Source organism: Kogia breviceps, chromosome 1 (assembly GCF_026419965.1).
Source record: "Kogia breviceps isolate mKogBre1 chromosome 1, mKogBre1 haplotype 1, whole genome shotgun sequence".
NCBI classification, from domain to species: Eukaryota; Metazoa; Chordata; class Mammalia; order Artiodactyla; family Physeteridae; genus Kogia; species Kogia breviceps.
In genome coordinates this window covers 195,818,918-195,830,954 of record NC_081310.1, presented here as the reverse complement: position 1 = coordinate 195,830,954, position 12,037 = coordinate 195,818,918, and the positions used below count along the sequence as shown (strand labels likewise).

The window sequence follows — 12,037 nt, the reverse complement described above, 5'->3', positions numbered from 1 at the left end:
CTGCCTTTAATAAGGAGCATCTGGTTTAAATTCACCTGAGTGATGTTTCCATATATCAAATACGATTTTAAATCAGTGGCCAGAGTCTACCCACCCCGTGAGGAATCAAGCCAGGCTGTTCTAGCGTGGATACACTTCCCCAGGGCAGCCAGGTTCTGCCCAGGGAGGGAGAGGTTTCCAGAGCCTCCCAGGCAGCCTCTCCAAATTCATGCATGCAGACACATGCCCACACTCCAGCTGGCTCACACTCCTCAACTGTATTCACCCCACACACATTAAGCGCCACCACAGCTCCACCCGCCTCCTGCTCCCGCCCCCCAAAGAAGTAAGGGGGTCAGGAATCAGACCTCTGGGAGCCGGTGGACACCTGTAGGTGTCTCTGTGCTGAGCGTGGCCGTGGCCACGGGTGCTGGAATGGGTCTCTGCAGGAGGGGCTCTCCCGTGCTGCTCCCACTCTGCCTAGCGACGCTGCACGGCCGCGCTTGCTCACGAGTTCTCCTTCAGGTTAGTCCGGGCCCACGACGCAAACGCTGTGCCCTTACGAGTGGTGTCCTTATGCTACACACAGTCTGGGCATCCAAACACTGCCCTGGCGCGAGGGGATACGGTCAACAAGCTCTTCCCGCTGAGGCGGCAACGCGGCAATCGGGTCACTGAAGCTGGGCAGCATCCATACCCCTAACGGCACTCTAGCATCCACAAGACCCGTCTGAACCTGCGGTGCTTCTGTGAGGCCTCTTGAAGTTTAAATTTCTGTTCCACTTTTTCCCCAATATGTGAGAATGGCTTGGAAGACTTTCTGTTCCTCGTACAAAACCCTCACAAATCACATGTATATAACTAGTTTAAAATCAGGATATGACCCATGGCTTCAACTTCTGTTGCAAAAGCCCAAGACAAATAGACTGTAAGAATTACTCAAATACCAAGTGATCTATGAATTAGAAGTCTTATCATTTTGTAACATAACCACATAAACAGTCCACAGTTAAGTATGTTGCTGACATACTGGCAAATTTGACCAAATAAAAACAACAAGTTTACACTAGCACAAACAGGTCACCTTACTAAAAAACCTCATACAGTATTAGCCGTCCTATTGACCTCGTTACCTCATGTACAGACACATATTACATCTTGCACTGCTTGCCAAACCAACAACTTACACACATCACAATTCCAAACAAAACCCAATCTAGTAAATAGATTTCGTATCTCAGCATGTTTGAGTTATTTGTGGTCAAATGTTCACTAAAACGTCTTAAGCAATCTTAACCATTTTCTCCTCATTATTTAAAGAACACTAGAACTCTCTTAGACAAGAAACTAAGCACAAGCCAACAGGCTCACCAAAATCACACTTAGGACAAGTAGAGCTACAATTTGGAATAATTACCAAGATATTAATTATTAACAATCACTTAACTATGATTCAAGAGAAATTCCTGGTTGTTGAAAAACCCTACAATGAAGGAGAGCACATTATCAGAAACTGATTATCTCAGACAATAGTGTATTGTTTCAGGGCAAGCGTGTGCGTGTGTGTGTGTGTGTGTGTGTGTAATGACGTTCACAGCTGTGTTACACTAAAAACTCAAACACCTGAATTTTCTGCTATCTTAACCTTTAAATCAACTACAAAAGAAGCTGCCAAAAGCAGTTAGGAGAAGAGCACAAAATTCCCCAAAGAACTTGATATATACAACTTACTTTACTACGTAAATTTTCACTACTGAGATATGAACAAGATGTTAGAGAGTCAAAACTAATTTTAAAAACAAAGGGTGCTTACTAAATCCATAATATTATTCAACATACACTGGTTTTTAGAAGGGCACAAGCCATATTCGTGTGTGTGTGTGTTTACAGCACCTGGCATATTTCTGTTCAATATTACATATAATTGTTGCAGGACCTGACAATGATTACTGTCTCACTTTTTTAAAACTTTATGACTAACCATTAAGTCAAAGTTGAAAAAGTAACTGGTGCATTTATTTCTTGATTTGGGTTACCTTCTTGCTGTGAACTGGTTCTCAGTTATTCTAGTTACCTTGTAACAAAACATTGGCAGAGACTATACAGGATTGAAATTACCTGACTCTATACTCTTGCTGAATAAATAATACATTTGACCTGTTCACATTTCATTGTAAAAGATCCACAGTTTTAGAGATTACACTCTAAGCTTTGAAAGCAAAGTGAATCAGAAATCACATTCCTAAGAGCAGCCAGTCTGGAACAGAAGATGTTTATTCTACACTGAATCCCCCTTGCCACTGCAAACCTCTCTAACAGTTCATTACATTTCAAACAGTTGAGATGGGTAGGACGTGTGATAATAAGAATTCTTCAAGGTATTTATCAAGCAGATTATCTCTGAAACTACACCTTGGTTTAGAAGGCTTTGAGCAGGAATTTGGCCTCCTGTGTTAATCTGTACATACTCATTTCACATCTTCTCTTGACTCTTTTTTTTTTTACTCTAATCCATAGAACAATTTATCCTATCAGACTTAATTTTATTTGTTTATATGACTCTTGGAAACACTACTGCAGTGCAGCACTATTACTTATGCAAAACTGCTGATTTCAGTGAGCTCCTCTCCTACGCCTCCATCCCCCACCCCCATTAAATCTTGGGGGAAAACCTCTGGGTCCAGTGCTGGGATTTTTCTTTTCTATAGCGTAGGTCTACTTGATTTTTTACTAATGATACTGAAAACATTTTAAAGACTGCTAGTGTGGGGCTTCCCTGGTGGTCCACTGGCTAAGACTCCCGAGTTCCCCAGTGCTGTGGGCCCGGGGTTCAATCCCTGGTCAGGGAATTAGATCCCACATGCTACAACTAAAGATCCTGCATGCCGCAACTAAGATCCGGCGCAGCCAAATAAATAAATAAAAAGACTGCTATAGAGTATGTAGAGTTTCAGACACCAAGAACACAGATAAGACCCTTTTTTTTTTTTTTAGTATTTCAAGGCAAACTGTATTTCTCATAAAAGACAGAGAGTCCTTGGAAGTCACAATGTATAAATACTTCTAATAATAGAACAAATTAATGTCAAGACAGTCAGGAATGTAAAAAGCCTCAATTCAGCCGTGCCTGTCAAAGAGCATCTGTATTAGTAGCTCAGGGAAGTGGCATTTGCAGGAAAGCACTACAACTGTGTTCAAAAGAAAATCATTAGGCCTCAGAGGTTAATCCCCTCCCCCATCCTCTTCGCCTGGATCCTTCAAGGCAATTAACCAGTAGAAGGCGCTACTCTGCAACCCACAATATTCACACCAACCTGCATCCTTGGCCCAGAGCTGGGTCTAACCAAGGTGTACTCTTCTCAGCCTATTCCCTGTCCAGCGTTCCAGGAAGCCTCTACATTAGCCCCCAAAGCAGAAAACTAGATCTTTTCTTATAACCCCGATTTTTACAACAATACAAAACACAAGGAGCTCAACAGCCAGTATACCTGTCTTCTCAAACCTTCAGACCACCACCAATATGTCAAAACATAAACACACACACTTAGCTAACTATTAACCTCAAATGCAGTCTTTATTATCTTAACTGAGACAATCTACTTTTACCTGGAAAAGACGACCCTGGTCACATTCACTACAGTTACAGTCAACTAAACAAATCACTGTCTCCAACAAAGTCGGGGGCAATGAGGAATACGAAAGCTGACTGTAAGTCCATGACATATAATGAGGAATTTTATCTTTACATGCACAAAAAAGAAAGAACAGTAGAAACCAGGACTGCAAAGGCAAGAAAGGGTGATGGAAAAGAGGAGTCTCTGAACGTGTTTTTGAGTGTCCTTCAGTTTCCGACGTACTCTTCTGCCTCTTAACAAGGTTGCAAAAAAAGGCCAGACAGAAGATGGGTGAAAGAAAATTGAAGAAGAAAAGCACCCACCCTTCCTCCATTTCCTCTCCCCTCTCCCAAAAAGAGCTGTGTTTGTCTGTGCAAACCCAGTCCCAAATATGGGAGAGAGAGAATGAATGTGTGTATGGAAGAACAATGAGCCCTCTGCCTGGTATTGTGTGTGTGTGTGTGTGTGTGTGTGTGTGTGTGTGTGTGTGTGTGTGTGTGTGTGTGTGTGTGTGTGTGTGTGTGTGTGTGTGTGTGTGTGTGTGTGTGTGTGTGTGTGTGTGTCTGCCTCTGCCTTTTTTCCCTTCGACCTCAACAACAGGGAGAGCTGGAAGCCAGCCTCCCGTCTAGCCTAGGCCATCGAAATCCAAACTGGTTCATAATTTACGGTGGAATTAACTCAGCAAGTAAATCGAGGAAAGGAAACAGCTACCCAAAGATGATTTTACTGTTGTATATAGATCCATCCTCTCTCCCCTCCCCCAACAGACTGAGACTACAGAAACCAGTGTACACCAGACAAAAAGGTCTCTCTTCAAATGGAAAGCAATTATGGTAACTGTTTCAAATCTAAACATAGGACGTGTTAATTTGTGTTACATTAAAATGTTTGTTGTGCAATTCACCGAGTTACCCTTTTACTAGTTATCTTTTTAGTGTTTAAAAAATTGCTTTGGAGAAAACTATTTTAGGATTCATACAAAACTACTTTCTAAATGTACCTCAAAATAGCAACACATACTGAAACATTTAAAGCACCCGTTTTCTCAAGGACACATTTTGCTTAAATCAATGTTTGAAGTCTGTAATCCAGAAAAAACTGTAAGCAAACCTTGGAAAAGAGGCAGAGGAAAATGACAATTCAACAATGAATCATTTTGTTTTCCTTTCAACAACTTCTCAAGCAACCAGTTTCAAAGGAAACCTGCAATACTTTCTCCCTCCCAACACACGATCTATGGAAAACTACTTTTTCTCCTTTCCAAAACCTTAAAAAATATCATACTAATAAAAAGCCACTCTCCTTCACAGAACTGAACTAAAACATGATAGTAAGAATCCTCTTCTGCCACAAGTGATTTTTGGTTTTAAAATTCAAGAACCACACAGAGCAAAGGACTAGAGATTTCGAACACAAAGAGAGAATCTTCCCCTAATGTGAAAATGAGACTTTAAGAAAAGTCCTCCCCCGCAAGACCCCCAAATCCACAAACATTCAAGAAATTCAGAGTTTCGGTCCTGGACTTCCTCCCTCCGCGCCTCCCCGCCCCCCAGTTCAGCCCATGATTTAGTCACATGAAACAGTTTAACCTCAGACAAGTCAAACCAGAGCAGGACTAAGCAGCAAAGAAAGAGCAGGGGTCAGCGAGCGAGAGGGACAGCTACCTGGCCCGCACAGGGCCAAGCGGCCTCCGGCCCTTTATTCCCGCCCGCCCCGGCCGTGTGCGGCCCCCACCCGGGACCCGGGCTTCCATGCCGAGCCCTCGGCCCGCCCCACGCCCGCGCCCAGGACGAGAGACCACAACAGCGGGCAGACGCCGCGCGCGGGCAACTTGGAGACTTACCTCCCCCGGACGCGCTACACCATCAACGGAGGTGTGTTCGGCCGGTTCCTGGGAAAGTGGGGGGACGGGGCGGGAGGCCCGCGGGGCTGGGGCCGCCGGGCTCGGGCCGAGGGCTGGCCGGCCGCGGGGACAGAGTCGGGGGCTGCGGGGGCTTCCCTCCCGTGACCTTTCGTGCGGGCTCCACCAGGCTCCGCGCTCGGCCAGTCCTTCAGGAACGGGAGCCCAGGCTCATGTCTGGTTTTGTTTTTCTGAAGGCGAGGGGGCTCCCAGAGGATGATGGTGTATTTTTTTTCCCCCTCAAGTAGGAGAGAAAACGAGGCAGAGACAATGTGAGAGGCGAGCGAGAGGAGAGGAGCGCGGAGGCGGCGGCGAGACCCGACCCGGGCGAGCGTCTCAGGCGTGCGGGAGGAAGAGGAGGTTATGAGTGCTGGGGGCGGCTCGCGAGCGTCTATAGGAGCGGCGGCGCCTCGGCTATGGTGGCCGAGCCGCGGCGGGGCTGCTGTACCGACCCACCGCCCACTCCGCGCTCGGGCCCGGCCCACCTCGCAGTATCGCGCCTCGCCATTGGCGCGTCCTGGCGTGATGCATGAGGAGGCCGGGCCAATGGGAGGCGGAGGGCGGGCGAAGGGGTAGGCTTTCTTTGAGACCGAGCTCGCTCTCTCTCTTTCTCTTTCTCTCTCTCTCTCTTTTTTTTTTTTTTTTTTTTTCTCTTTCTAATAAAATGAGCAGAAAAGAAGGAGGGGAGCGGCAGAGCTCTCTGGCTCCGCGGCGGCCCGGCTTGAGCGCGCGCTCCAAGAGGCGGCCTGGCGGTGGGCTGGGCTCCCCGCCGGCCGTGTCTTTGTGCGGGTGCCGGGCCGCGGAGCGCAGCGGGCAGGTCCCAGGGGCGGGATTGGCCGGAGTCCAGTACTCCTGTTATTACCAGGGTCACGGTTTGCCTTTTCAGCCACTTAAGACGCGGATTCATATCCCTGGGGGGACCGGGAGTGGGTTCGAACGATTCGCTCAAAGACTCGAAATTCTGATGCGTATTAACGTCTTCAGAACAAGTCTATGGAAAAGATTAATTAGAAAAAGAAAATAGAAATTGGTAGGGGCTTCCCTGGTGGCGCGGTGGTTAAGAATCCGCCTACCAATCAATGCAAGGGGACGTGGTTTTTAGCCCTGGTGTAGGAAGATCCCACATGCCGCGGAACAGCTAAGCCTGTGTGCCACAACTACTGAGCCTGCGCTCCTGAGCCCGCAGGCCACAACTACTGAGACCACGTGCCACAACTACTGAAGCCCAAGTGCCTAGAGCCCATCTCCTCAACAAGAGAAGCCACGGCAATGAGAAACCCTCGCACCGCAATGAAGAGTAGCCCCGGCTCACCACAACTAGAGAAAGCCTGCGGGCAGCAATGAAAACCTAACTCAGCGAAAAATAAATAAATTAAATAAATAAATTTATTTAAAGAAAAAAAAGAAATTGGTAGATTGCACTGCTTATTTGAAAAAAAGTATAAAGATGAAAAGCCTGAAAATTTTCATCAAGGAATAAGGAAGGAACACAGACACAGAGGGGATTTCGGAAAGAGAGGAGTGTATACAACTCTATGCCGTACGTTTGAAAAAAAAAAATGTAAAAAAGATCCAAGTATCACCTTTTCTGTGAAAAACATTGTATTGTGTCCCACTTTCCCAAAAACTGATAATCACAGGGTCTACAATGCTATAAGGGGAGTGAGAGGCAGGCCAAATGCTCACATTCTATTTAACGTAATTTATAGGATTGAAGGGTTTGGAATTTTTAATTATGATTAGCAGTTTTTGAAATGCATATCATGCTTATTGAGTTCTTTCACAGACCCTGGCATGAATCCAGGGTGAATCACCAACCTATTGTTAGTTTGTTAATACACCATAAATGCTTATTGGAGTCCTTGTATCATACACTCTTCCTGAAGGAGTTCAGATCCGTATATAATAGAATAATTAAGGGATAGAACATAGCGCAAAATAATTCACTCATCTATTTCAAATAAAGTGATAATTTTCTCTTTGCAATATCTATTCAGATTGCAGTTTCCCACATCCAACAGTTTAAAAAATGATAGGGGGCTTCCCTGGTGGCACAGTGGTTAAGAATCCACCTGCCAATGCAGGGGACATAGGTTCGAGCCCTGGCCCGGGAAGATCCCACATGCCACAGAGCAACTAAGCCCATGCACCACAACTACTGAGCCTGCGTGTCACAACTACTGAAGCCCACACGCCTAGAGCACCTGCTCGGCAACAAGAGAAACCACCGCAATGAGAAACCCGCGCACCGTATTGAAGAGTAGCCCCCACCCGCCACAACTAGAGAAAGCCTGAGTGCAGCAACGAAGACCCAAGGCAGCCAAAAATAAATTTAATTTTTATTAATTTTTTTTTTAATTTTTGGCTGCGTTGGGTCTTCGTTTCTGTGCGAGGGCTTCCTCTAGTTGTGGCAAGCGGGGGCCACTCCACATCACGGTGCACTGGCCTCTCACTATCGCGGTCTCTCTTGTTGCGGAGCACAGGCTCCAGACGCGCAGGCTCAGTAGTTGTGGCTCACGGGCCTAGTTGCTCCGCAGCATGTGGGATCTTCCCAGACCAGGGCTCGAACCCGTGTCCCCTGCATTGGCAGGCAGACTCTCAACCACTGCGCCACAAAGGAAGCCCTAATTAATTTTTTTTAATTGATAGGACTAGTAGATATTATTGGACTGTGACCCAAGGGATCTAAAATCAAATGGGTCTTTGCCATTACCTTTCTGAGTAACTTTCAGCAGGAAAAATCATTTCTGCTGCAATTCCTTCAACTATGAAATGGGAAAACTAGTTAGTACCACCTTATCTATCTAATATGTGAGAACTGAATTTTACAGCATAATAAACAGTTTACAGTAAATAAACGGTTTTACAGTAAACGGTTCTCAGATGGAACTATTCCACATCAGTTTGGAAATAATGAAGGTAAAGTGCATTAGTTAGATGGCTTCAGTTTCCATCAAAACCTGCATTTACAGGAGTACTATTTCTAAGAAAGGTTCAGCTCCATGGTGGAGGGACGGACAACGGTTCCAAGGTGATGCCCATGGATCCTGCAGTGCCATTCAGCAGGGAAGAGAGTGGTTCTCAAGATCAGGAAACTATATTTACCATAGTATTAGGGACTGACATCGTTTTCATTTAGATTTTTTTAAATGTAGATTTAGAAGTCTCAAAATTCCACATCATTATAAAGCATAATATTATGGTATTGGGCCAAAAATTAGCAAACTAGACCTTTTTAACTATAACAATCCCATGCAAGAATTGTAGTCCAACCATAAAGCCAGAGAATGCAGGCTTTCTTCCAAGGAACTAAGAGACTGATAAGGTAATAACAATACACTGTAATAAGAACAACGATTAAACCATTGATTGAAAGGTTATTATGTTCCAAGCACCAGGCAAAGCATGTTGCTTTCTTAGCCCACTTAGTCCTGACAGCAGCCCATGACGTGTATTATTATTATCTCCATTTTAAAGGTCAAGAAACTGGGGCTTAGAGAAGTTAAACAACTTGCTCAAGGTGAAAGAGTTCAAATATCCAGTGGGGTTTTTTCCCATTATGAAATTAGAGAAAGTTTCATTATTTTCTTTTTAGCAAGCTTTAGAATATGCAGAACACTTATCTGAATCTGAAAACATCAAGAAGGACTTTCGTTAGTTTTATATATCTTAATACAGGTAGAAGCAATTTAATTTGTATATAGAAGTCACATCAGAGATGTAATACCATTATTTAAAAGAAACCAGGAGAAAACAAAAAAAGGATTATTTAATAAATGATGTGGGGTAATCAGATAGCTATATGGGAAAACAAAAGCAACACAGAAAAAAAAATTTTAACTAGATTCCTATTATTCCTAAACTCCTTCTCCCAAATTATAAATGGATTTTTTTAATGTAAAAATTGAAGCCACTAAACCATTATTTCTTAGGTTGAGTTTAGTGGTTATTTTATTATTGTCCTCTATAACCCACATATAGGTTATGTTTATTCTTTTGTATATGTTGGCTATTTTATTATTTTTTAAAAATGAAACAATAGGGCTTCCCTGGTGGCGCAGTGGTTGAGAGTCCACCTGCCGATGCAGGGGACACGGGTTCGTGCCCCGGTCCGGGAAGATCCCACGTGCCAGCGGAGCGGCTAGGCCCGTGAGCCATGGCCGCTGAGCCTGGGCTTCCGGAGCCTGTGCTCCGCAACGGGAGAGGTCGCGGCGGTGAGAAGCCCGCGTACCACAAAAAAAAAAGAAAAAGAAAAGAAAAGAAACAATAAAAGTACTAGAGGAATACTAAAACTTTTTCAAATCATGATTGAGGAAGTTTTTTCTAAGCATGACAGGAAGCCCAGAGGTCATAAAGAAAGAATACCAATAAATTTTGCTGCATAAATATTTTACATCACTATAAAGCATAAAAAAACACCATAGTAGTGCAAGAAACAAGCAAACGGAGGGAAAATATTTTCAACACCTATAATAAAGGGCTGGTTTCCTTAATACAAAGGATCCCACAAATCTGTCGGAAAAAAAATCAATGGAAAAACAGACAAATATATGCACAAAATAGTCTCAGAAAAAAATATGTTCAATAAACATATACTCATAATGAAATTAATGCAAATTAAAATCACCTCAGGAATTTTTTTTTTTTTTTACTTGAAAAGTATTGATGAGGATATGGGAAAACAGGCACTCTGCTGCACTGTTGGTAAAAATGTAATCGTTCCATTTTTTTGGACACAATTTGGCACGATCTGTGAAAATGTTAAATACCCATACCCTCGGACCGAGCGACTCTGCTTCTAGAAAGCCATTCTACAAATAATCTTGCACAAGCGTACAAAAATATATACAAAAAGGCTTGCAAGAAAAAAAAATGGCTTGCAACATGATTTATTATAGTGAAAATCCGGAAAAAGCCAAACATCCATCAAGAAAAAATGTTTAAATAAACCATGGTACAAATATACAATGGAATACCTTGCAAGTTTCAAGAAGAATGCGGTAAATCTGAATTGATAATGAATGGTAGCTGGGATTCAGAGTTAAATGAAGAAAGCCAGTCACATAACAATTATGTAAAATATAATTCCATTTGTTTTTGTTGTTATTGTTGTTTTTTTGCGGTACGCGGGCCTCTCACTGTTGTGGCCTCTCCCATTGAGGAGCACAGGCTCCGGACGCGCAGGCTCAGCGGCCATGGCTCATGGGCCCAGCCGCTCCGCGGCATGTGGGATCCTCCCGGACCGGGGCACGAACCCATGTCCCCTGCATCGGCAGGCGGACTCTCAACCACTGTGTCACCAGGGAAGCCCCCCATTTGTATTTTTAAAAAGGACAAATGTGGGGCTTCCCTGGTGGCCCAGTGGTTAAGAATCCGCCTGCCGATGAAGGGGACACGGGTTCGAGCCCTGATCTGGGAAGATCCCACATGCCGCGGAGCAACTAAGCCTGTGCGCCACAACTACTGAGCCTGCGCTCTAGAGCCCGCGAGCCACAACTACTGAAGCCCGTGTGCCACAACCACTGAAGCCCGCGTGCGTAGAGCCTGTGCTCCGCAACAAGTCACCACAATGAAAAGCCTGCGCCCCACAACTAAGAGTAGCCCCCGCTCACTGCAACTAGAGAAAGCCCGCGTGCAGCAGCGAAGACCCAATGCAGCCAAAAATTAAATAAATGAATAAATAAATAAATTTATTTTAAAAAAAAAAAAAGGACAAATTTGTATCTGCTTCAAAACGTCTAGAAACTTATCCACCAGGCGTGAAACAGAGAGCAAGGAGGGAACAGGAGACTGACTTTTGACTTCATTCAACTCTGTTCTTTTAAATTTTTTTTCTGTTCCTATCAAGCATGTATAATTTTTATCATTAAAAAAAAAATCAAATTATTTGAACGTATGGCCGGTAACTAGCCTTCATAATTCATCAGAAGTACTCAAGCTTTAGAACAAGTAAATTATTTTCCCCTGAAATGCCTTAAGCGAAACTATGGTACTTTATCAAGCTTGGTAACAGACGGAAGCTTGTTTCTAGGCATTTTCTTTGAATTTGCCTTCCAAGTTTATGTAGTGCAAATACCAGCCAATAATGAGCTTCACCCCACCCAGCAATGCACCTTTCAGTCCAGGCACCAGCAGGGCTGGCTACTTACTCTCCACTGCAGCCCTTCTTTCCGCAGGCCCTCAGCACTCACATACCCACAGTGGGTTTATACTTAGCCTTCTTCCTCAGGCCGAATAAGTAAGCCGTGGTAGCCTTTGAAAGTCCCTGCACTGAATTGGAATGGAGCAGTGGTGGGTGAGTATTGGGAGCTTACTGCAAATTGCAAGAGGCATATGTCATGCATGCACACGAAGGGGAAACAGCCTTTCCCCCACCCTCCAAAAAGGATCAAAATCGGAAACCTTCTTCCTTTGCTTGGACATGACTAATTGTGGACAGCAATTAAGGTTCTCAATTCATCTCCAGACTCGATGAATTTTCTTTCAGCCAGAGAAGAAGCAAGTCTGTTGACCAGTGGAGCGTGCTCTTCTCTGCGTCACGCTT

General features: G+C 44.2%; 1 protein-coding gene and 1 long non-coding RNA gene across 6 annotated transcripts in view; one reads left to right on the top strand and one right to left on the bottom strand.

Moving 5' to 3' along the window:
- Positions 1-5,934, bottom strand: part of RERE (arginine-glutamic acid dipeptide repeats) — a 418,432-nt gene extending 412,498 nt beyond the window's left edge. For 4 of the 5 annotated variants that reach the window (XM_067018153.1, XM_067018161.1, XM_067018160.1 and 1 more), the window contains exon 1: positions 5,437-5,928. The gene's annotated coding sequence lies outside the window, so the exon portion shown is untranslated. Of the gene's footprint in view, positions 1-5,436 lie in introns of all 5 variants that reach the window. The other variant, XM_067018162.1, reaches the window with a different exon arrangement.
- On the top strand, positions 5,202-6,894 carry LOC136792962 (uncharacterized). Its single transcript, XR_010837607.1, has 3 exons — positions 5,202-5,467; positions 5,742-6,065; positions 6,596-6,894. It is a non-coding gene; the product is annotated as an uncharacterized lncRNA (long non-coding RNA).
- The last annotated feature ends 5,143 nt before the right edge of the window (positions 6,895-12,037 follow it).